The following is a 24,258-nucleotide window of genomic DNA, read 5'->3' on the forward strand; positions in this document are numbered from 1 at the left end:
GCTTGCTCCCTTTAAACGGATGCACGAGCCCCTTGGGAGATGAAGCTCGTTGGTTCTGTCACTCGTGAGTAATGCACCATAGCTCCCTGGTGGGGAAAATGCCAGATTATACAATAGCATGCTTTGGTGTGCAGCTGTCTTTAGAATAACAAATCCCCTCTTCTGCTTGTGAGCATTACGCTTTAATAAAAACCAAAATAGTGGCCACAAATCCCAGCTCTAGCTAAAGGGCATGCCTTGTAAATTCATGTTGGTTACACCCCTCACCACGCCCCGCCCCCCAAAACACACACCTTTCATAATTCACAGGGAACGGCCCAGCCTGTGGCTTTATTCACCTTTGGTTTTTGGAGGGGGCTATATAAAAGGGAGCAACGTTTCTCAGCCTCAGCACTACTGACGGTGACGTTTGGGGCTGGATAATTCTTTGTTGGGGTGCTGGGGATGGGAAGACTGCCCTGTTCATTGTAGGATGTTCACCAGCCTCCGTGACCTCCACCCAGCAGGTGAAAGAAGCCCCCGACTCCAGTTGTGACAACCAAAAACATCTCCAGACATTGCCAAATGTCCCCGGGGGGGGGGGGGGGAGTGCAAAACTGCCCACCCTTTGAGGGACCCCCCCCCCATGTCAACGAGAAAACAATTAGCGAACAGTGTCGTGCGTGGGCGTTAGGAGAATTCACGCCTCACAGGTGAAACCCTCCTTTCCTAAAGAAAAACACGAATATATTCATCCCCGGAAGGAAGCACTGGGTCCCAACAGTGTGCGACATAAAACAGACCTCCTTCTGCAGTGATCCGAGCTCAGCGGAGCCCTTTCCAACCACCGGCCTTTTGGGAGAGCTGCGGGTTCCGCACACTCCCGGCAAAGCTGGGCCCGGAAGGCGGCAGTGGAGACGGCTGGAGGCGGAGGCCCTTCTCCCCGAGCTCACGTCTCCACTGCGCTCACGCCAACGTCACCCGTTCCAAACTTAGAGGTGAAAGCTCGCAGGTGAGACCGGCGAGTGGAGCGACAGGTTGGAAATAGCACGCTCAGGGGAGGCAGAGAGGATGCGTTTCCTCCCTGCCTGCCTTGGGTGGGGGCATGGTGGCAACAAACGGGGGCACTTTTCTTCGCAAGGGGACACTAAATCGGTGCTCACCTCCGGGCACCCTATTTCAGAGGCTCAGTAACCCGCCCCCCCCCCGCCCCCCAAAAGGTAGTGTCTGTCCACAGAGGTTTAAAAAATGTGGGGTCTTGCCCACATTGAAAAACTGCGATATTGCTTGTAAAAATGCAGGTGTCAGACTTCTCAAGAAAAATAGGCAGTTCCGGGTGCCTCAGGCCGGCAAGTCTGCAGGGCAACCGTGATGAGCTGGGGCTGGGTGGTGGCGCCTCCTGTCGGCAGGGAAAGCATGTGGCAGTTCACCGCAGAAGGGCGGACCCACTCTTCATTTTAAGGTTTTTTGTTTGTTTGGTTTTTTAATGTTTATTTATTTTGAGAGAGAGACAGAGCACTAGCCGAGAAGGGCAGAGAGAGAGAGTCAGAGCGAGACACAGGATCTGAAGCAGGGTCAAGGCACAGAGCCTGACACGGGGCTCGAACCCACAAAGCACGAGGTCATGCCCTGAGCCCAAGTCAGCAGGCTACTCGTCATTTCACACCTGTCTGACGGGATTCCGCAGACGACTGATTTAAGTGCCCCTCCTCTTTTTATTTACTCATTTTTAATGTTTTTAACGTTTTTTATTGTATTTTTGAGAGAGACAGAACGTAGTGGGGGAGGGGCGGAGAGAGAGGGAGCCACAGAATCCGAAGCAGGTTCCAGGCTCCGCGCTGTCAGCACAGAGCGGGACCCAACTCACAACTGTGAGCTCACGACCGGAGCCCAAGTCGGTCGCTTGACTGACTGAGCCACCCAGGCTCAGTTAAGGGCCCCAGCCCTCCTCTTTGTTTTTAACATGTGCTGTAGTAGACGGTGTTGGATATGTTAAAATACATTCAACGCATATATAATTTAGGAAGCATAACAAAACCAGCATCCGTGAATCTGCCACCTAAATTTAAACCAGAACATTACCTTGAATATGCTCATTATTTTCTCTCCCCCTCTCAGGTACGCGTTATTCTGAATTTTGCGTTTGTCACTCTCCTATCTTTTTTGTATTCCGTTGCATCACGCACGGAGGCATCTCTAAATGATACGAGACTCAGTCTTGCTTGTGTCTGAGCTTTATAAAAACAGCACCCTAGGGTGTGTAGTCTTAGGTAACTTGTTTTTATCCCTCCCCTGTCGGCTTCTAAGACGCATCCACATTGTTGCACGTGGCTGTGGCTCTTTCATTCTTCACTGCCGTATAAGCCTCCACCACTCTGGGATTTACTTATCCCTTGCTTCATGTGGTTCCTGGCCCCTGCATTTCGCCTGACTCGCTCCTTCCCGGGGATCAGCTTTAGAATGACACTTTCTCAGACGGTCTCAGCTGCCATCCATCAAAAAGGATATGCTTTGGGGGCGCCTGGGTGGCTCGGCTGGTTTAGCATCCGACTTCAGTTCAGGTCATGATCTCATGTTTCGTGAGTTCGAGCCCCACATCTCTGTGCTGACAGCGTGGAGCCTGGAGCCTGCTTGGGATTCTGTGTCTCCCTCTCTCTCTGCCCCTCCCCCGCTCATGCTCTGTCTCTCTCTCTGTGTGTGTCAAAAATAAATAAAACTAAAAACAATTAACAAAAATTTTTTGTGCCCTTGACACAAAAAAAGGATATGCTTTCTTGTTCTTTTTTTTCCCTTAACTTTAATTCCAGTATAGTTTACAGTTCGTTTCAGGCGTACAACATAGTGATTCAACAATTCCTTGCATCGCCCAGAGCTCATCACAAGTGCCCTCCTGCATCCCCATCACCTATGTCGCCCACCTCCCGTCCGGTGACCGTCCATGTGTCCTCTATAGGTACGACTCTGTTTCTTGGTTTCTCTCACTCTCGCTCTCTCCTTCTTCCTTTGTTCATCTGTTTTGTTTCTTCCATTCCCCAAAAGAGTGCAATCACACGGTACTTGTCTTTCTCTGGCTGACTGACTTGCCTTAGCGTACTACTCTCTACCTCCGTCGTGTTGTTGCAAATGGCAAGGTTTCATTCTTATTTACGGCTGAGGAATAGTCCAGTGGACACACAGAGCACATCTTCTGCGTCCATTCTTCAATCAGCGGACACTTGGGCTGTTTCCGTAATTCGGCTCTTGTCAATAATGCTGCCATAAACATAGGGGTGCGTGTCACACGTTGCATCGGCAATCTTGTATTTTTTAGGCAAATACCCAGTGGTGTGATTGCTGGGTCAGAGGGTATTTGAACTTTTTGAGGAAGCTCCATACTGCTTTCCACAGGGTCTGTGCAAGCTTGGATACCCACCGGCATGGCACGAGGGTTCCTTTTCCTCCACGTCCTTGCCGACACTCGTTGTTTTGCTTTCTGGTTATTTTCTATAGAGACGTTTAGATTTTGTTCCTTTCGAGATGCTTGCCACAATTTGTAATCACTTTTTCAGTCTGCTCATTTTCTTGCTCATTGCTGATTGTCAGGAGCCTCTATGTTCCGTGAGGGGAGGACCTTGTCTGCTCGAACTCTTGCTGTCACTTCTGTACTCAATTCTCCATGAATACATGTCATTTTTTTTTCAAAATGTGATGAATATTCACTGGCAAGGAATTGTGATCACACCCCTGAAAAACGCTACCTGGCCCGCTACACCGGACAGAGAAACCCAGTATTCCTTATTCATGGTGCCTGGAACCGAGGTGCTCGGTCAACATTTGTTAAGGGCTGTGAGTAGAAGTGACGTCTTCAAATTCTAGGTCATGCCCTTGACACAAAAAGCTCTGCCTGCGGCTCTCCATTTGTCTCCCCACTTAGCGGAAGTGTAGACACAGTGGTAAGCTATTTTGAGCCAGGCAGACAAGGAAGTCGTCCCAGGCATGAAGGAGCAACAAGGAAGAAGGTGTCCAGGGACAGATACCGTGGGACCGTCACACCAGCCCCAGGCTTAGAGGGAAAATGAACTGTTCTCGTGTTTAACCAAAGCCATTCTGGGTTCCTACCATGGTAGTCAGAGCACTATGCTGATGGATCCAGTGTCAGACGCTCCTGGGAGGGGATTCTTCTCCCCCAACGAGACATATCCGACCATCGACTGACTCTGTCCTCCTCTTGTCACCCATAGAGGTGACAAGTGGGCCCCCAAGTTCCCGGGATCCTCTCCGAAGCACCACCTCCTTCCCTTCCTCCAAGCTTCTCCCCTCTGATACTTTCCTTGTTAAGAGTACTTCATTATTTTTTTAATTTTTATCTATTTTTGAGAGAGAGAGAGCACAAGTGGGAAAAGGGTACAGAGAAAGGGAAACAGAGGATCCGAAGAGGGCTCCATGCTGACAGTGGAGCCCGAAATGGGGCTTGAACCCACAGACCGCGAGATCATGACCTGAACTGAAGTCGGACACTTAACCGACTGAGCCCCCCCCAGGCACGCCCCCCCTTATTGATAGTACTTTAAAATTACCTCCCATCCCCATTGGTTTCTCTACAATGCTTGGGATTGGACTTCATTCTCCAAATAGCAGAGGGGCTGAGAGGAAAACAATGAGACGGCAGCAACAAGAAAATTCTATGACAATCGGTTTCCATGGCCAGAATTCCCAGACTTTCCCCAGAAACCTGTCTTGAATCTGCCCCCGACACAAACTAGATAGTCAAGACCCGACAGCATCTAGCATTCCCCAAATCTTTATGGCCTGAAAATGTCTAGGCAGGCATCACCAGGTGCCCTCCTCCACCAAAATGAAGTCCTAATAAAACCTGTAGCTACAGCCATGCAACTTCTTGGAGAACCCGCCCAAACCAACCATTTGGGAAATCCACACCAGAGAAACTAAAGGAAGTGACTTCTTGTATGAAATCGTTACTTATAAACCAGGAAAATGCTGAGGAACATCTGCCAAAAACAATAGTTTGAGAAGAGCGGGTCGGCTGCTGACCCATCTGACGATAATTAACTGGCAGGAGCTGTTGTCTATTCAGGCCGCTCCAGGGTGGATCTAATGAAGTCAGACCGTTGGGGGAATAAGAAAAGGCTTATTTTTCAGTCCCCTGTTATCCCCAGGGTTGGCCCACAGCTCATCTAATAACAGTATCAACGCACAGAGAAACAAGACATAACGGTAACAAGAAATGGCAGCCATGTTTTGAGTGCTTCCTACACGGCCAGGTAATAAGCCATGCGTTCTAAACATTGTCTCGTTACAGTTGCGTAACAAACAAAACTATGACGTAGGTCTTTTCCCCACGTCTATCCCCATGTTTATCTAGGGGAGAACCAAGGTTTGGAAAAGCTAAACTATCATGTAGGTCCTATCCCCATGTCTGTCTGGCGGAGAACCAAGGTTTGGAAAAGCTAAACTATCACGTAGGTCCTATCCCCACGTCTATCTGGGAGATAACCAAGGTTTGGAAAAGCTAAACAACGTGCCGAAGCCCACCCTACCAGCGAGGCGTAAATTCAGGATTCAAACTGCTTGCATCCTTCTTCTTAACAGTCATGACACTATTCCCCAAACTCTAGCCGTTTCTGTATCTCATACACAATTTTTGCCGTATCTGTGTAACAACAGTTATAACGATAGGAAATACTTTTCTTTCAATCAGCTTTCCTTTTATTTTTACTTAGCTGAATTTATTTCAATGGAAATGTTATATGAAAACCATAAATGTAAAACACCAAGAACCATTTACCTTAAATAGATAACCACCTTGAATATACCCCAATATAAACATTAAAAAATGCTATTAAATTCTACCTAGACTTAGCTGCTGAAGGATCTGAACCCGGAGTTTGTTCTTGCTTTGGTAGGTGGGGAGGTTAACACATGAGAAAGTGATGATAAACACTATACTAGCATCAAGTAAGCCTTGCTCCCCAACCCAGACAGAAGGACCCAAAGAGAATTCAATGGGCAACTCCTTTCCACTGTGTAGGAATGTGTCAGTGTTATTTAATGATGAGTGAATGTACTCCCAAACCGTACTGAGTATCCTATTTTCTGTTTAAAGAAATACCATATTATTCTCTGCTCTCATCCAAGAGAAATATCCTGGAAACAGAGACTTACACTCATGGACATTTTTAAGAGTCTACATCAATTACCTAGAAACAATGTGAAGCTTGCTCCTCTTGAAGCCCACTGCTAATGCCTGCTTATGGACTAAAAATCTGAGAAAAGTGGTAAAAGTCAACATTAATCTATTTTTCTTCAAAAAGGATTTATCCGTGAATTCACTGGTTCATTCGTTCAGTGAGTACTCACTGAGAGCTCTAAGCGCTGGGAATAAAGTGATACGCAAGTCAGACGTTGTCCTGCCCTCACATGGCTTAGGAAACATGAAAATGGCATCACAGTAGCCTGACTAGATGGCAACATTTACCTAACAGCAATGGAACAATCCTATACAGAGCCTTCCTGCTCCTTAAGTAGAACACTGGACTAAGAAATTAGACCGGCAGATAGAGGGGCAGGAGGGATCATAATCTGGCCTCTTCACTCCTTAAAACAGTGTTTAACTGGGAGTGAAAACAGTCAGTTAACTGTCCTTGGTTTATTGGTGGGAAAGGAGCCAGCCTCCCAAATGTCTAGGGCCTGAATTTCACTACTCAATTTACTCACTGTGTTTCTTCCTCAACATAGAGAGTCACAGAACCCTCTCGCGTCGCCAGGAAAACAGTGGTGATCAACCAGTCGGTGTCTGGGAATCAGAAAGACCTAGCCTCAGGAGGAGCCAAGATGGCAAAACAGCATGGAAGTTTTTTTATGTGTCTCACATCCATGAAATACGGCCGGACCAACACTAAACTATCCTGCACACCTAGAAAACGGATCTGAGGATTAACACAACAATCTGCACAACCTGAACCACAGAATTCAGCAGGTATGCGACGCAGAGAGGTGAACTGGGGGAGGAAGCTGCGGAGGGCAGGGAGGTGCTTTTGTGTGGGGAGAGAGGACGGAGATGGGGGGGTGGGTAGAATATGAGAAAAGCACCCCCCCCCCCGAAAGCAGCCGGAGAGAAAGTGGCAAATTGGAAACAGCCGCAGGGACTGAACTAAAAAGGGAGAAAGGAGAAAGGAGAGGGTTTAAATTCCATTAAGACTGTAAACAGGGGACGCGCAGAGTCTGAAACTCCGCAGCTCGATACCTGGCGGTGCTCTGGTGGGAAGGGCGAATCCCCAGGAGCAGAGTGGGGTCCCGGGTTCTTCGGGCCACAGGGGGAGAGGTGGTTCCCCCGCTGGGCGGACATCTGGTAGAGGCTGTGCGGCCCCCGGACAGGCAAAGGCCCCAGTGGACCCGGGAGACCAACCACATTGGCTGGCGCTGGAACGAGGTCGCTGGTGGTGAAGCCCGGGGCTAGACGTCTGCACGTTGGGATTTGCCACAATCCCTGAAACGCTGCTGCCACACGATCCGTGAACTTTTTCAGGGGCGGCCCGGCACCCAGCCGCAGTCTCTGGGCACCGGCAGCAGCTCGGTCGGGCGAACGTTCCTGAGTGCGGCCGGCATTCAGCCATCGCTCCATGAGAGCCACTGCAGAGGGGCGGGAGGGGTCAAAGCCGCGATCCCCCAGAAGTAAGGGGTCGGGAAAAACAGCCACATCAGAGAGAAAACTCAGGAGGGAGGTACTGCCTGGGGCTTGGTCACAGACAGTGTAAAAGCGGGGAGTGGACGGAAGCCAAAGACAAAGAACGGGTGCGCGACTGCTGGTCGGGGAGAACAGAGTTCCGATACTAGAGACTGGGTAGCCGGGTGATGCCATGGTCACTGGTCCCCCGCGCATGCGCAGAGGCACCTACAAGCGCAGCAACAACCCACCCCAGGAAGCTAAGCAGCGCCATCTAGTGGAGAGCGGAGCCCTTACACTAAGCCCCGCCCCACTGGGCCAACCTCGCTCTTGAGGAACACAAGTCTCTCCACCCGCTTAGTTTATGGACTATAAAACACTTCATAGTTTGACTTCTGGCGGAAAACGAAGTAATTTCAGGCATATTTCAGTCTGTTCGCTGGTCCATCTATTCATTTTTCTTTCTTTTTTTTTTCTTTTTTCTCTTTTTCATTTCTTTCTCTTGAATACAGAAAGGGAAAAAATCCATTTTTACTTTCAATTTTTTTTAAAAATATTTTTCTTTAATTTTTTCTACTCTATTTTTTACTTTTGTGTATAAATTTTTTCACATTCTATTTTTCGTTCCATCATTTCATTTTAGTCTACTTCAGTGTATTCATTTTTTCAAAGCTTCAAATAATTTCCTTTTTTTATCCTTTTTCTTTCCCCTTTTGTCTCTAATCTATCAAGCCCCTTTCAACACCCAGAACGAAACACACCTAGGATCTAGCATCATTTATTCGATTTTGTGTGTGTGTGTGTGTGTGTGTGTGTTTGTTTTCAATTTTTTAATTTTAATATTTTTTTAATTTTAATTTTAATATTTTTTTAATTTTAATTTTTTCCCTCATTGATTACTTTTCTCCCTTCAAAATGACAAACGAAAAATTCACCCCAAAAGAACGAGCAGGAAGAAACGACAGCCAGGGACTTAACCAACACAGATACAAGCAAGATGTCTGAACCAGAGTTTAGAATCATGATAATAAGAATACTAGCTGGAGTCAAAAATAGATTAGAATTCCTTTCTGTGGAGATAAAAGAAGTGAAACCTGGTCAGGATGAAATAAAAAATGCTATAACTGAGCTGCAATATCGAATGGATGCCATGGCAGCAAAAATGGATGACACAGAACAGAGAATCAATGATATAGAGGACAAAGTTATGGAGAATAATATAGAGCAGAGGGAGATTAAGGCAAAAGAGCACGATTTAAGAATTAGAGAAATCGGTGACTCATTAAAAAGGAACAACATCAGAATCATAGGGGTCCCAGAAGAGGAAGAGAGACAGATAGGGGTAGAAGGGTTATGTGAGCAAATCATAGCAGAAAACTTTCCTAACCTGGGGAAAGACACAGACATCAAAATCCAGGAAGCACAGAGGACTCCCATTAGATTCAACAAAAACCGACCACCAACAAGGCATATCATAGTCAAATTCACAAAACACTCAGGCAAGGAGAGAATCATGAAAGCAGCAAGAGAAAAAAAGTCCTTAACCTACAAGGGAAGACAGATCAGGTTTGCAGCAGACCTATCCACAGAAACTTGGCAGGCCAGAAAGGAGTGGCAGGGTATATTTAATGTACTGAATCAGAAAATATGCAGCTAAGAATTCTTTATCCACCAGGGCTGTCATTCAAAATAGAAGGAGAGATAAAAAGTTTCCCAAACAAACAGAAATTAAAGGAGTTTGTGACCGTTAAACCAGCCCTGAAAGAAATTTTAAGGGGGACTATCTGAGGGGAGAAAAAATGAAAAAACGTAAACAAAAACAAAACAACAACAACAAAAAACAAATCAATAAAGACCAAAAGCAACAAAGACTAGAAAGGACCAGAGAACACCACCAGAAACTCCAACTCCACAAGCAACATAATGGCAATAAATTCATATCTTTCAGTACTCACTCTAAACATCAATGGACTAAATGCTCCAATCAAGACATAGAGTAACAGAATGGATAAGAAAACAAGATCCATCTATATGCTGTTTACAAGAGACCCACCTTAGACCTAAAGACACCTTCAGATTGAAAGTAAGGGGATGGCGAACCATCTATTATGCTAATGGTCAACAAAAGAAAGCCAGAGTAGCCATACCTATATCAGACAATCTAGACTTTAAAATAAAGACTGTATCAAGAGATGCAGAAGGGCATTATATCATAATCAAGGGGTCTATCCACCAAGAAGACCTAACAACTGTAAACATTTATGCTCCAAATGTGACAACACCCAGATATATAAATCAATTAATCACAAACATAAAGAAACTCATTGATAATAATACCATAATAGTAGGGGACTTCCAACACCCCACTTGCAGCAATGGACAGATCATCTAATCAAAAAATGAACAAGGAAACAATGGCTTTGAATGGCACACTGGACCAGATGGACTTAACAGATATATTCAGAACATTTCATGCTAAAGCAGCGGAATATACATTCTTCTCCAGTGCACATGGAACATTCTGAGACACATATCAGCCCTCAAGAAGTACAAAAAGATCAAGATCATACCATGCATATTTTCCAACCACAATGCTATGAACCTTGAAATCAACCACAAGAAAAAATTTGGAAAGGTAACAAATACTTGGAGATTAAAAGAACATCCTACTAAAGAATGAATGGTCTAACCAAGAAGTTAAAGAGGAAATTAAAAAGTTCATGGAAGCCAATGAAAATGATAACACCACAACCCAAAATCTCTGGGATGCAGGAAAGGCAGTCATAAGAGGAAAGTATATAGCAATCCAGGCCTTCCTAAAGAAGGAAGGAAGGTCTCAGATATACAACCTAACATAACACCTTAAAGAGCTGGAAAAATAACAGCAAATGAAACCCCAAAACAGCAGAAGACAGGAAATAATAAAGATTAGGGCAGAAATTAATGCTATCAAAACCAAACCAAACCAAACAAAACAAAACAGTAGAACAGATCAATGAAACCAGAAGCTTGTTCTTTGAAAGAATTAACAAAATTGATAAGCCACTAGCCAGTTTGATCAAAAAGAAAAAGGAAAGGACCCAAATAAATACAATCAAGAATGAAACAGGAGAGATCACAACCAATACAGCAGAAATAATAACAATCATAAGAGAATATTATGAGCAATTATATGTCAATAAAATGGGCAATATGAAAGAAATGGACAAATTCCTAGAAACATATACACTACCAAAACTGAGACAGGAAGAAATAGAAAATTTGAACAGACCCATAACCAGTAAAGAAATCGAATTAGTATTCAAAAATCTCCCAAAAAAACAAGAGTCCAGGGCCAGATGGCTTTCCAGGGGAATGCCACCAAACATTTAAGGAAGAATTAATACCTATTCTCTTGAAGCTGTTCCAAAAAATAGAAATGGGAGGAAAACTTCCAAAATCTTTCTTAAAGCCAGCATTACCTTGATTCCAAAACCAGACAGAGACCCCACTAAAAAGGAGACCAATTCCCTGATGAACTTGGATGCAAAAATCCTCCACAAGATATTTGCCAACTGGATCCAACAATACATTAAAAAAATTATTCACCACAACCCAGTGGGATGTATATCTGGGATGCAGGGCTGGTTCAATATTCGCAAAATAATCAATGTGATTCATCACATCAGTAAAAGAAAGGACAAGAACCATATGATCCTCTCAATAGATGCAGAGAAAGCACTTAACAAAATACAGCATCTTTCTTGATAAAAACCCTGAAGAAAGTTGGGATAGAAGGATCATACCTCAACATCATAAAAGCCATACATGAAAAACCCAACACTAATATCATACACAATAGGGAAAAACTGAGAGCTTTCCCCCTAAGGTTAGGAACAAGACAGGGATGTCCACTCTCGCCACTGTTATTCAACATAGTATTGGAAGTCTTAGCCTCGGCAATCAGACAACACAAAGAAATAAAAGGCATCCAAATCGGCCAGGAGGAGGTCAAACTTTCACTCTTCGCAGATGACATGATACTCTATATGGAAAACCCTAAAGATTCTACCAAAAAACTGCTAGAACTGATTCATGAATTCAGCAAAGTGGCAAAATATAAAATCAATGCACAGAAATCGGTTGCATTCCTATTCACCAACAATGAAGCAACGGAAAGAGAAATCAAGGAATTGACCCCATTTACAATTGCACCAAAAACCATAAAATACCTAGGAATAAGTCTAACCAAGGAGGTGAAAATCTATACACTGAAAACTATACAAAGTTTATGAAAGAAATTGGAGAAGACACCAAAAAAATGGAAAAAGATTCCATGCTCCTGGATAGGAAGAACAAATATTGTTAAAATGTCAATACTACCCAAAGCAATCTAAATATTCAATGCAATCCCTATCAAAATAACACCAGCATTCCTCACAGAGCTAGAACAAATAATCCTAAAATTTGTATGGAACCAGAAATGACCCCGAATAGCCAAAGCAATCTTGAAAAAGAAAACCAAAGCCGGAGGCATCACAATTCCGGACTTCAAGCTGTACTACAAAGCAGTAATCACCAAGACAGTATGGTACTGGCATGAAAACAGACACTCAGATCAATGGAACAGAATAGAGAACCCAGAAATAGACCCACAGTCATATGGCCAACTCATCTTTCACAAAGCAGGCAAGAATATCCAATGGAATAAAGACAGTCTCTTCAGCAAGTGGTGCTGGGAAAACGGGACAGCAACATGCACAAGAATGAACCTGGACCACTTTCTTACACCATTCACAAAAATAAACTCAAAATGGATAAAAGACCTAAACGTAAGACAGGAAGCCATCAAAATCCTCGAGGAGAAAGCAGGCAAAAACCTCTTTGACCTCGGTCACAGCAACTTCTTACTCAACATATCTCTGCAGGCAAGGGAAACAAAAGCAAAAATGAACTTTTGGGACCTCATCAAAATAAAAAAGCTTCTGCACAGCGAAGGAAACAATCGGCAAAACTAAAAGGCGACCGACAGAATGGGAGAAAATACTTGCAAATGACATATCAGATAAAGGGTTAGTATCCAAAATCTATAAAGAACTTATCAAACTCAACACCCAAAAAACAAATAATCCAGTGAAGAAATGGGCAAAAGACACGAATAGACATTTCTCCAAAGAAGACATCCAGATGGCCAACCGACACATGAAAAAATGCTCCACATCACTCATCATCAGGGAAAGACAAATCAAAACCACAATGGATACCACCTCACACCTGTCAGAAGGGCTAACACTAGCAACTCAGGCAACAACAGATGTTGGCGAGGATGTGGAGAGAGAGGATCTCTTTTGCACTGCTGGTGGGAATGCAAACTGGTGCAGCCACTCTGGAAAACAGTACAGAGGTTCCTCAAAAAATTAAAAACAGAACTACCCTATGACCCAGCATTTGCACTACTAGGGATTTACCCAAGGGATACTGGTGTGCTGTTTTGAAGGGATACATGCACCCCAATGTCTATAGCAGCACTATCAACAATAGCCAAAGTATGGAAAAAGCCCAAATGTGCACCGATGGATGAATGGATAAAGATGTGGTATATATATCCAATGGAGTATTACTCGGCCATCAAACTGAATGAAATCTTGCCATTTGCAACTACGTGGATGGAACTAGAGGGCATTATGCTAAGCGAAATTAGTCAGAGAAAGACAAATATCATATGACGTCACTCATATGAGGACTTTAAGACACAGAACAGGTGAACATAAGGGAAGGAAAGCAAAAAGAATATAAAAACAGGGAGAAAGACAAAACATAAGAGACTCTTAAATGTGGAGAACAAAAAGAGGGTTGCTGGAGGGGCTGTGGGAGGGCAGATGGACTAAATATGTAAGGGGCACTAAGGAATCTACTCCTGAAATCATTGTTGCACTAGATGCTAACTAATTTGGATGTACATTGAAAAAATAAAATTAAAAAATAACAATAAGATAAAAAAGACTTAGCCTCAAGACTTGGCTCCGTGACCTCCTATCTATGTGACTTATGTGGCTTTCCTCTCTAAGTTTCTTTATGGAATAGAATCATCATAATAATTATACTGTGGTTACTGGAAAGATTGAACGAAGCGATACACTGAGATATGATCGCCCCTACAAGATTTTATTGCAGCTTGAAACACCACCCATGTAGAAATGAATGTGCCAAGGCTCTGCGTTTCTTCAGGCATAAAAGGTGAAAGGAAAAAGACCCACTGGGATTCTTGCCTCAGGGGCTGTGAAATGCCTTGCTCTTGGAGAAGAATCATGGAACCCACTGAGCATGCTCCTGGCAGTCTTGTCATGCAGGGAGGTGCTGCTATGGTCATGCTTCCTGTATTGATGCAGGTGCCACTTGTCATTCACTACAGCAGTGGTTCTCAAATAGGGACCATTTTGGCCCCAGAGGACATTTGACAATGTCTGGAGATATTTTCGTTTGTCACGCTGGGTGGGATGTGGGTAGAGGACAGGGACACTGCTGAACAGCCTACGATGCACAGGACAGCCTCCACCACAGGAAATTATCACGGTCAAAACATCAATGGCGCTCCTGTTCTGGAATAAGGTGAACCTCACCAAACCAGTGCCTGGTGGTAAAGTAAACCCTTGTATTTCTAAGTCAGGACACCTGTGCCCTAAAGAAACCAGCTGATGCAAATGGGTAAAACAAGGATATTTCAAAGGGAAAGAAGAGTCAGATGTGGGAAAGCTTGGTGAGAGTGAAGACATGGGGCTTGGAGGAGGAGTGTTTACTCTCTTGAGTGTTCCCTCCACCAGTCTAAAGAGCAGAAGACAAGGATCCAGGTATTAGAGTGTTTGGCAGTGAGTCCCTCCCTTCTCTGAAGACGCCCACCGGGACCCAAACTGCCGGGGGTTCCATATAACCAGAGATGTTAATGAGTAACCCTAAAATGTGATTCAGTAAAATTGCCCGATTTTTTAAGTTTATTTATTTGGGGGAGGGAGTACGGGCAGAGAGAGGGAGAGAGAGAATCCCAAACGGAGCCGAATGTAGGACTGGACCCCACAAACCTTGAGATCACAACCTGAGCCAAAACCAAGAGTCAGATGCTTAACCGACTGAGCCACCCAGGCACCCCTAAAATTTCACAAGTTTTAAGGACCTTGCAAGGGAAGTCGGCTGTGGGCCAAATATGGCTCGTGCTCATCTGAATGACCTTGGAGGGGGAATCAATTCAACACAACGAGGTAAGTACAAAGTAGAAGTGAGTACCAAGGTAGAGAGGCAGCCCGGAGCTTGGCTGTGTTACCCTCCACCCAGATAAATGGAGAGGCCTTGGAAGGCAACAGGCACGGCAGCAAAGAACCTGGGCTGCAGAAGAGGTCCTGGCCACCATCACTCAGCTGGAGAAGTTCCTCCTGTCTCTAAGTATCTATAGGATGCTAAGCACGTCCCCTTGTGATGCTGGCCTCAGGCGGGGTGAGATAAGACATGCGCAGTACGTGATAAGGACACCGTTAAAGGCAGCCATGACAGTGGCTTGTTCTGCAAAGTCCCAACTTGGTTTTGAAATAGGCCCTGTGATGAAACCACAGTAGAATAAAGACTGTCAGCTTACAGCATTACTTCTGGTCTGACAGGTAAGTGGGCTTCCATTTGGGTCTTATGCTCTGTATTTGAGCACTCTAATTGGGGGAATGAGGTCCAAGTCAGGATGAATCACAGATGTGCAAACTTTCTATTTTGTGTATAATTCACAAGCCAGAATTTCCAGTGAAGCTTTGGAGCTTATCCTTTTTTTTTTCCTTTTTTTTTTTTTTTTTTTTTTAGGATAAGAAATGTTCTTGAAACAGAAGACATTGTAGACAGCTCTCATTGCCTTCTGGGTAATCATGTCTTTAAAGTAAGCTCCTGAGGCTTATTATGAAACAAATTGCATCTTACTCATGTCCTTGGAGAGACGGTTTAGATGGATGGGTGTTGGAGTGGAAGCTTCCAGAAGCCGATCTTGTTTCCAAGGAAAAGAATATGCTTTCACTTTTTGATGGCACACAGTGGATTGTTTCTATGCCCATTCCTGAGTCTTCCACAGGAACACATAATGGCTATCTGCTGCCACAACGGTGAAGGAATTTTCCACTCTGATAACTGTGATGCTGTCTCATCTTTATGAGGTGCAGAGGGAACGAGTGTTTGCCCAGAATTAGCAACTGTTAACCCATCTTCTCCTGGGAGCTTACGACTCAACAGCAGCCCTTAGCTGACATTTACCGAACCCCTCCTATGTGCGTGCAGCGCTGTTCTAGAACCTAGAGCTTCAGGGCTGTGGAAGTCACAGTTATGTAGTCACGGTCACTGGAGTAGCCTCTGGGGAAGGTGGCAGGGACCAGGGCCAGGAGCAAGGCTCAGTCAGGGTCTCAGCAAGAGAGGGGCGCCCGCTCCCAACTGTGTGCTGTAAGAAGCACTTAATAAAGGGACTGTCTACACAGACTGAGGCAGTGTCTGGGCGAAGCAATAAGTACATCTAGAACAGTGACAGTGGCAACCATTAACACCCCCAGGCCTGACGGGACAAGAAGAGAAAGTGCCACCAGAACCGAGAAAGCTAACTGCATGGAGAGGAATACCAAGGGGACCTGTGGCCTGTTTTACAGGGACAACCATCCCATGGACATGCAGAGGGGAGGGAGGTGGGGGAAATACCCCAAACTCTTTCTCTCCCACCCCCAATCTTCTTTGGTGCCCTTACTGGCCAAGCCCAACAGGAAACTCGAAGGCAGAGAGCCCATCGCTGCAGACCCCACGGTCAGCCTCCCAGGACACGGAGCAGGCTGATGGGGATGTGGACCTAGACAGAGCAGCGAAAGGGATCCCACACGTTGTCCAGCATCTGTGATGTTTGACTTTGTGCAAGGAAAATGCATTCAAGTGAAGAAGGTGAAGGACGCGAGGGAGAAAGAGGAAAAAAGGAAGAAAAGGCAGGAACAGGTGAAGAAAGGTAAGTCAACAGGCAATGAAGTTCAGAGGAGGTGTGTCCTTGAGTAAACACCAGTTGCTATGGGAACACCAGGAGGAGTCCCTACCTCGGACTTGGGGAGTCAGGTAGGGCCTCCTGAGGAAGGAACCCCTGGATGGACACTTGAAGAGCTGGTAAGAATTTGCCAGGTCAGAAGGTAGAGAATGGCACTGACAGAGGTCCACGAGTGAACCAAGGTTCTCGGAGGTCAAAGCTAAGTTTAGGGAAAAGCAAGAAGTAAGACTGGTGGAGGAAACAGAGCATCCGAAAGACCGTTGGATGTAACAACAAGGAGCTTCATGCTAAAGCAAATGGGAGACGTGGAAATGAGGGACAAGAGTAAATCAGCACTTTCATTTTTTTCCTCCAGCTTTACTCCCAGGAAGTACATTTAATGCTGCCAACCTTTTGGCAAACACATACCTGTTTGTCCCTGTACTTGACAAAAGGAAAGCATGCGTGGGAGATTGGTTTGTCTTTTTAATCCATGGCCAAGATCCAAAGGGCCCAGAAAAACAACACAGGTGGTTCTTTGGTTGGCTGAATGTTTCCATGAGAAAAGAAACTGCTGTCTACTATCCACGGCACACCTGAGTAGAGATACCAACATTTCGAAAGGCAATCCGACACACCTTTGGCATTTAAGAACCGAAGTCTTCAGCCTCGGCATGGTGAGCCGAGCCCAGATTAATGACCTTTCAGACTATAGGCTCAAGGAATTCGAAATAGGTCAGCCTTGCAAAGAATTTTAAGAAATCGTTGAACCACAGCAAATCAGACTTCTCATTGGTTCCACCCACCCTGAAGCAAGTGGCCCTCCCCATTTCCTCGGAGACTCCATTTCCTCTGCTCCCTCCACTTGGAGGTTGGGAGAACAAACATAGACTGCTTGCAAAGACACTACCTTTGGTGCAAAACAAAGGATGTACATAAATAGAAGCCTGGTAACTCCTCATTGGGTTCATCATTTCCAGGCCACCAGTTCATGGAGGAGAGCCAATTTTCATAACTCATGTGAGTGTTCTTTGCATATTTGCTTTCTGTATGAGATGTGTTTTGCAATAAATGAATCATGCAATATAGTGATCTAACAGATAAAATTCCCAGGTCATGGTTTGTTTTTGTCTTTATCTTGGTAACATGCATTCTGCAATTATGAGTTTGGAAATAGAAACTGTCTTATCACCCCCCCTGGCACTGATAACCACTGGCAGGATCCCCAAAATCTAAAACAAACATGAACATGATCCACTGGTTTAGTCTATATGTCTTTCAAAGGACGTGGGGTGGGGGGGTTTACGGATTTTACCTTTTTTCTGGATTTCCAAATCTTGTAAGATATTAACATCAGCACTTACCTGATGCCCTTTCTTAACAACAGATCTTCTCAAACTACACTACCCTTGCTCTCACTACACTAAATCTTTGCCAACATCGAGGTTCACATTTCTGCAAAGGACAGTTCTGGGGGGGGCCATGGCTTTGTTATAAGGGTTCTACCCAGGACAGCTACCCCTTCTTGGGGCCAATGGCTCCTCCCCTACTCTTCCAACTTGTTCTGGGGGTGGCTCTTGGTCACATAAGTCCCTTCCCCTTCCTAAACACGTGAATGAACACAGTCTGGGCCAATGATCCCATCATATCCCCTGGCCACAGTGGTCGGTCCAGGGATGGCGTTAAGTCTAAGGCCAAGGCCAGTCAGAGAAGCGGGGATAAGACTAATAGTGAAACTTCAGACTGAGTCAACGCCCTTGATCCACGTATGCCTGAAACTAGCTGCTCCATCCTGCCCATGGTTTGCTTCAAGAAGGCAATAAATGTCCCTCTTTTGCTTAAGATAGCTTGATTTTTCTATAACCTGTAAATGAATGAGTCCTGATGAATATATCATGCTTGTCATGCTTTTTAGAAAATAAAACGATCAATTTTCTTTCTATATTAAATTTCTTTACCCATAAAATGCTAACAGAATCTCACAGGTCCCTGGTATGGCTGTGACCTGTGCACCCCCGCTCCCGCCCCGCTGGGACCACCCCACTTGATCAACGCCCTGCTGCTGCAATCTTGACATTTTAATCATGTTTAATGTTTGAAGGGAAAGCCCCACAAATTAGGTAGCTGGTCCAGAGAGAACCCAGCACTTGGTGACATCACAGAGGTAATAAGGGAGGGGTTTATACACAAAGGGCACCCATACCTCAGAGTGGAATCATTCTTTCCACTGGTGGTATAATGAGCAGATGCTAATGAGGGGGGGAAAGGGGAAGACCGTGGGGGGCGGCTGCTGATGGAATTGGCCATGACCTCCAGAAAGGCATTTTTGGTGGGTCCCTAGGAAGCACTGGGGAGAGACCCCCTGGGGTGGGGAAGGATGGGCAAACTCTGATCGTATGTTCAAGTCAGTAGGAGATGTTCTAAATGAAGGAACAAAATAAACACTCCTCATTAGGAAAAAAAAAAAAAAAAAGTCATTAGGGCCAGACTGCCTGGGACAGGCAGATTAGGAATCAGACTGCCCGGGTTTCATTTCTGCTACTGCCTAGCTGTGTGACCTTGGCCAAGCTACCTAACCTCTCTGTGTCTCATTTTCCTCATCTGTACAATAAAACTAAGAATTGTACCCATCTCATCATGTTTTGTCAAAAATCATATTAGGTAACGTATGCAAAGCAGACAGCACAGTGTCTGGCACAAAACAAATCTTCAATAAAATTCGATGACGACGATGATGATTGTTATGCATAATTTAGGAATAAGCAGTGTAGTTCTGTGAATAACTAGATAATTAAAGAGTTAGGGATAAGATATCTTTTACTGGGTGAGAAGCAGTGTTCTAAGCCAGAAATTCTCAAATGTTAGGTCTCAGCCTTTACACTTTCACAAATTATTTAGCTTCCCAAAGAGCTTTTGTCTGTATGGCGTAGAGCGATCAATATTTACCACAAGAGGAGTTAAAACCAGGAAAGTTTCCAAATATATATTTACCAATTCGTGTTAAAACCATAATATATTAATAATAATACATAATAGAAATAAATAATAGCAAACCCATCCCATGTTAACATAAACACCCTATGCTTATAAAAATGTAACTATAGTTCCGAAAACATTTTTGTAGTGAGAGGCACATTTTTAAAGTGTGGTTTCAGGCTCTGGCTACATTGTCCTTCCCACCCCCCACCCCCGTACTCAGTCTGTTGTGATATGTTGTTCTGGTTGAAATAAGCATACGAGGAAAATCCAGTCGGACACAAGTATGTGGTTCGAAAAGAGAAGACTATTTTAAGATTTTCAGATAAGAATGGATGCTCTCCTCTGATACTACACCAAAACTCAACAGGTAATAAAGTCGATTGCAATGTGAAATCAAAAAGCGTTTCAGATTAACAGGAAAATCCATTTGCTCTATCTTGTGATTTGAATGGATCTTTTACACATGCCTGATTTTCTAATAGCAGAGACTGGTCGCCTGGAAAACACAGACTTACCAACCATCTCATCAGAAGTTGGTTAAGTGTCCACCTCTTGATTTCAGCTAAGGGCATGATCTCACGGTTGGTGAGTCTGAGCCTGACGCTGGGTTGTGCACTGACAGCACAAAGCCTGCTTGGGATCTCTGTATCCCTCTCTCTCTCTCCCTGCCCCTCCTCTGCTCTCTCTTTCTCTCTCTCAAAAATAAATAAATAAATGTTTTGTTTTGTTTTGTTTTTAAGTACTGAAGTATGAGAATGCTGCCGAGCTCAGAGTGGTGGCTTCGAGTTTTCCAAAATTCTAATTTTTGCTCAAAAATAAACATGTTATCATTGGCTACAAATATCACTAGTTGCTGTCCTTGCAAGGACGGTTCCTTTTGTTCATTTAAAAAAAAAAAAAATCTGCCAGATCCTGAGGTCTGAGTCACCATAAATTGTCATTCATTCTTCCAGGTAAATATGGTGTTTCCTGGAAACAATGGTGACTTCATCTCCCAGCTCAATCAAACAAGGGTTTTCTCTTAAAGATACCGTCCTAATTCATTACATAGCAGCAGTTCTTTATATATACCTCCCATTTCATCAGACAGAATATTAAAAATGTCAAGATTTAATAAAATTAAGACATGTTACTACTTCAAGGGCGCTATTTATTGATTGATTGATTGATTGATTTTTGAGAGACAGAGAGAGACAGAGCACAAGCGGGGGAGGGGCAGAGAGAGGGAGACACAGAATCCGAAGCAGATTCCAGGCTCCGAGCTGTCAGCACAGAGCCCGACGCGGGGCTTGAACTCACAAACCGCGAGATCGTGACCTGAGCCGAAGTCCCACGCTCAACCGACTGAGCCCCCCCCAGGCGCCCCTTCAAGGGCGCTCTTAAGTGAAACTGGCATCTAGTTTTTTCCCTGCAAGTACATTCTGGTGAAGACTAGGCTACGGCTCCTGGTCCAGATGTCTCCGGAAGATCTACCCATCACTGCTCTTGTACCATCAGCCCAGATGTCCACTCAGTGAGAAAGGCAGCCTCTTCGGCATCATTTCAAAAATACTTTCGCCTTTGTGGATCCTAGTCTCTGGGATCAAATCACACTTGGAGAACTGCTCCTCTAACCTACCCCACCCCCACCCACCTAACCCCCCCCCCCCCGACACTCAATCATTGCAAGAACTCTGGGACATGGATGTTATTATCCCCATTTGCCAGCGAAGAAAATTGAAGCAAAGTGAGGCTTGCTTCTGACCATCAGCCACTGAGAGGAAGGGGCAAAAATTCGGCTGAAGCATGGGCTCCCAGCCACTAGGGCGAAAAGAGGGTATGATTTCATCTGCATATTATTTCCAGCTCTTTGAGACAGATATGCTACAGTAATGAGGGCAAAAGGGAAAGGAATGTAAAGTCAGACCAAAGAATAAAAAGAAAGATCAAAAAGAGGAAATTAGCTTGGATGAAAGATTACCATTTATCCACGAAAGTAAGTATCTTCCCCCACAAAGCCAGAACACAGCACATTTAAAACTGCACCGATGTGAAGGACAATTTAGATTTTTTAAAAATCAAGTAATAGAATAATGACAAGTATAAACTGAAAGCCTGGGATGGCACACTTGGGTCAACATCAGAGTTCAAGGAGAAGGGGCTGAGGGCTGAGCCAGGTTCTCAGAGAGCAGTACATGCCTTTTTCTTTAAGAGCAATTTACCAGGACTTATCCAAGCCTGTAAGAGCAATCCCTTAAGACCATCCAATTTCCTTTCTTTCTAATTCCGTACTTAGCAGAGCAACCTTCTGATAATTAATTTGGTTTCTCAGGTAAGTCAATACCGGGAAAGAGACTGGTTGAATTATTGTGCCAGCTGTATGGGCCTGCTCTAAATGAATAAATTGGTTTGTGGATTTATCAGTCCACTCCCCAAGAGTTCAGTTTGCAAATACCACTTTTCCTGGGGCACGCTGACATTCGACTTGTCGACTTGCAATGCTGCGTGACCAAAGCGAGCGGGGCTGTTTTAAGACTTTCATAACCCTGGGCACTCATCATGGGGGTTCACCCTGCCGTGTTAGATCAACTGTATTAAAATGCACACACATTCCCCGGGCTGCCATATTGCACAACACCAGTTGTGAATGGAGCTCCCAGGAATTGTGACAATAAGTGGCCCCACTTCTACTCTACATTAAATATCATGTGTTTTGTTAAAAATAAGTGGAAAGAATTTTTGTAAGCTTGCCGGTTTCCCTGTAAGTCACTCATTTGATTTACTTGTGGCCACAAGTTCCCGGCAATCGTTATGTATGGCAGGAAATGCTAATCGCCCCCGGCATCCATTCTCTATTTCTTCATTTAGCTGAAGGCTTTCCTGTATCTCTAAACGTGGCCGTGTCTTTAAGTCCGGCCAGTTGGGTATGAGTAGGCATTACGTGGGTGACTTCCAGATCACATTCCTTAGAACAGAAATGAGTTCATTTCTTTTATCCTCATTCCTTCTTGTAGTAAAACTTGGAACTGCTTAGTCAAGGTCAACAAGGACAAGACTTCAAAGGCTGGTAAAGCAAGGAAGGAACCCGGGCCCCTGGATGGCATCTTGGAACAGATTTGCCTCTGTCCGTGGACCACCTACCCACCTTCACACTATTGTACAGGAGAGAAGTAAACTACCATGGTTTTGTTTTATATTGGGGGGTCTCTCTATTACGTAGGCTTATCTTATACCCTGGCTGATAGCAGGGGTTGTAGTAAAGTGAGAGAATCAAATTATACATTTTTTTAATGAAGATTTTTATGATTGTTAAATTAAAGCCAGCATCCTTTCTACTAACTACCAGCCCTAAACTACCTGGCTCTGGCTCCTCTCTGACCTCATTTCCTCTTAATACCTGCCCCCCCAACACACACACACACACATACACACACACACACACACACACACACACACACACACACACACACACACACCAACGCACACTCTCAGACTCTCTGGACTCCTTGTTTCTCATCACATCAGACATCCCGTTGCCTAAGGATCTTTGCACTTACTGTCCCTTTCACATGAATACCCTACCCCGTAACACTTTATGGCAAATCCCCCCACCTGCTTCAGGCCTTTGTTCAAATGTCACCTTCTCAGGGAAGCCTTCCTTGACCACCTGACTTACAAGTACACTTACCCTGCCTCTCCCCCAGGCCACCATGCACCCAACGACTCCCCCTCTGCCTTATTTCTCCTGTGGGACTTATGAACATAAGACACATTTATCTCACATACTGTCTTTCTCCTTTCATCACAAGGGCAGGTATTTTTGTGTTTTGGTCGCTGTAATACACCCAGAACCCAAGGGAACCTAATACATGCTTAGTAAATATTTGTTGAATAAATAAGTTAATCATTTTCAAATTAATTTTTTTCTTTATATGTTAAACTGATTTTTTTTTTTTTTTTTTTTTTGCTTTCAGGTTTCAAATATTTTGGAGGCCCCTAAAAGGTGTATAGGCTGTAGGCACTGGGCATAGAGTGCCTAATGCATGCCGTAGACCAGAATGTGTGAGGGACAAGGATGCCCCCCGCCCCCGCTCCCACCTTGCCGACACAGAGCCCTCGGCACAAGACAGCAGACACTGAGCACTTCTCACGGCCCCGGAACCCTAGTCATACTCTGTCCGTGTGCCCTGCCCCCATCCTTCCTGGCCCCCCAGTTTCTGCCATTGGGCTTTTGGGGCTGTTTTTGCCACATGCAAGAGAACTAGGTCCTGGGAGTTTATGCCCTTTCTACCTGGCTCTTAGCCAGCGACCAACTGGAAAGGAATACAAAGGCCCAAGCCTTTTGTCACCAGTTGGGAAAGGCTCTGAGGTGTGGTTTCTACTCCAGAGCCTCCTTCCCCATCAGGCGGTTCAGGAGGAGGCTGGGATTTGCCTGAGGTCACACATTGCTTGCCTTCTTTCCCTTCCCTGTCCTGCTCCCCTCCCCTGCTCCCCTGGGATCCTTTTATCCCATTCTTCTGGGAACATATTCTCAATAAATCCCTTGCACATGGATCCTTGTCTCAGCTCCTGCTTCTAAGGAATCTGACCTAAGACGCCCAAAACAGCCTCCCCGCCGGCCACACTCGGCTGCCTGACTTTGCCAAGAGATAAAAGCCACATT

General features: G+C 44.8%; 1 long non-coding RNA gene across 1 annotated transcript; it reads left to right on the forward strand.

Annotated features, from left to right (window-relative positions):
- Positions 1-18,857: 18,857 nt before the first annotated feature.
- Positions 18,858-24,149, forward strand: LOC122237149. Its single transcript, XR_006215359.1, has 3 exons — positions 18,858-18,966; positions 22,610-22,765; positions 23,570-24,149. It is a non-coding gene; the product is annotated as an uncharacterized LOC122237149 (long non-coding RNA).
- The last annotated feature ends 109 nt before the right edge of the window (positions 24,150-24,258 follow it).

Source organism: Panthera tigris, chromosome A3, assembly GCF_018350195.1.
Source record: "Panthera tigris isolate Pti1 chromosome A3, P.tigris_Pti1_mat1.1, whole genome shotgun sequence".
Lineage (NCBI taxonomy): Eukaryota > Metazoa > Chordata > Mammalia > Carnivora > Felidae > Panthera > Panthera tigris.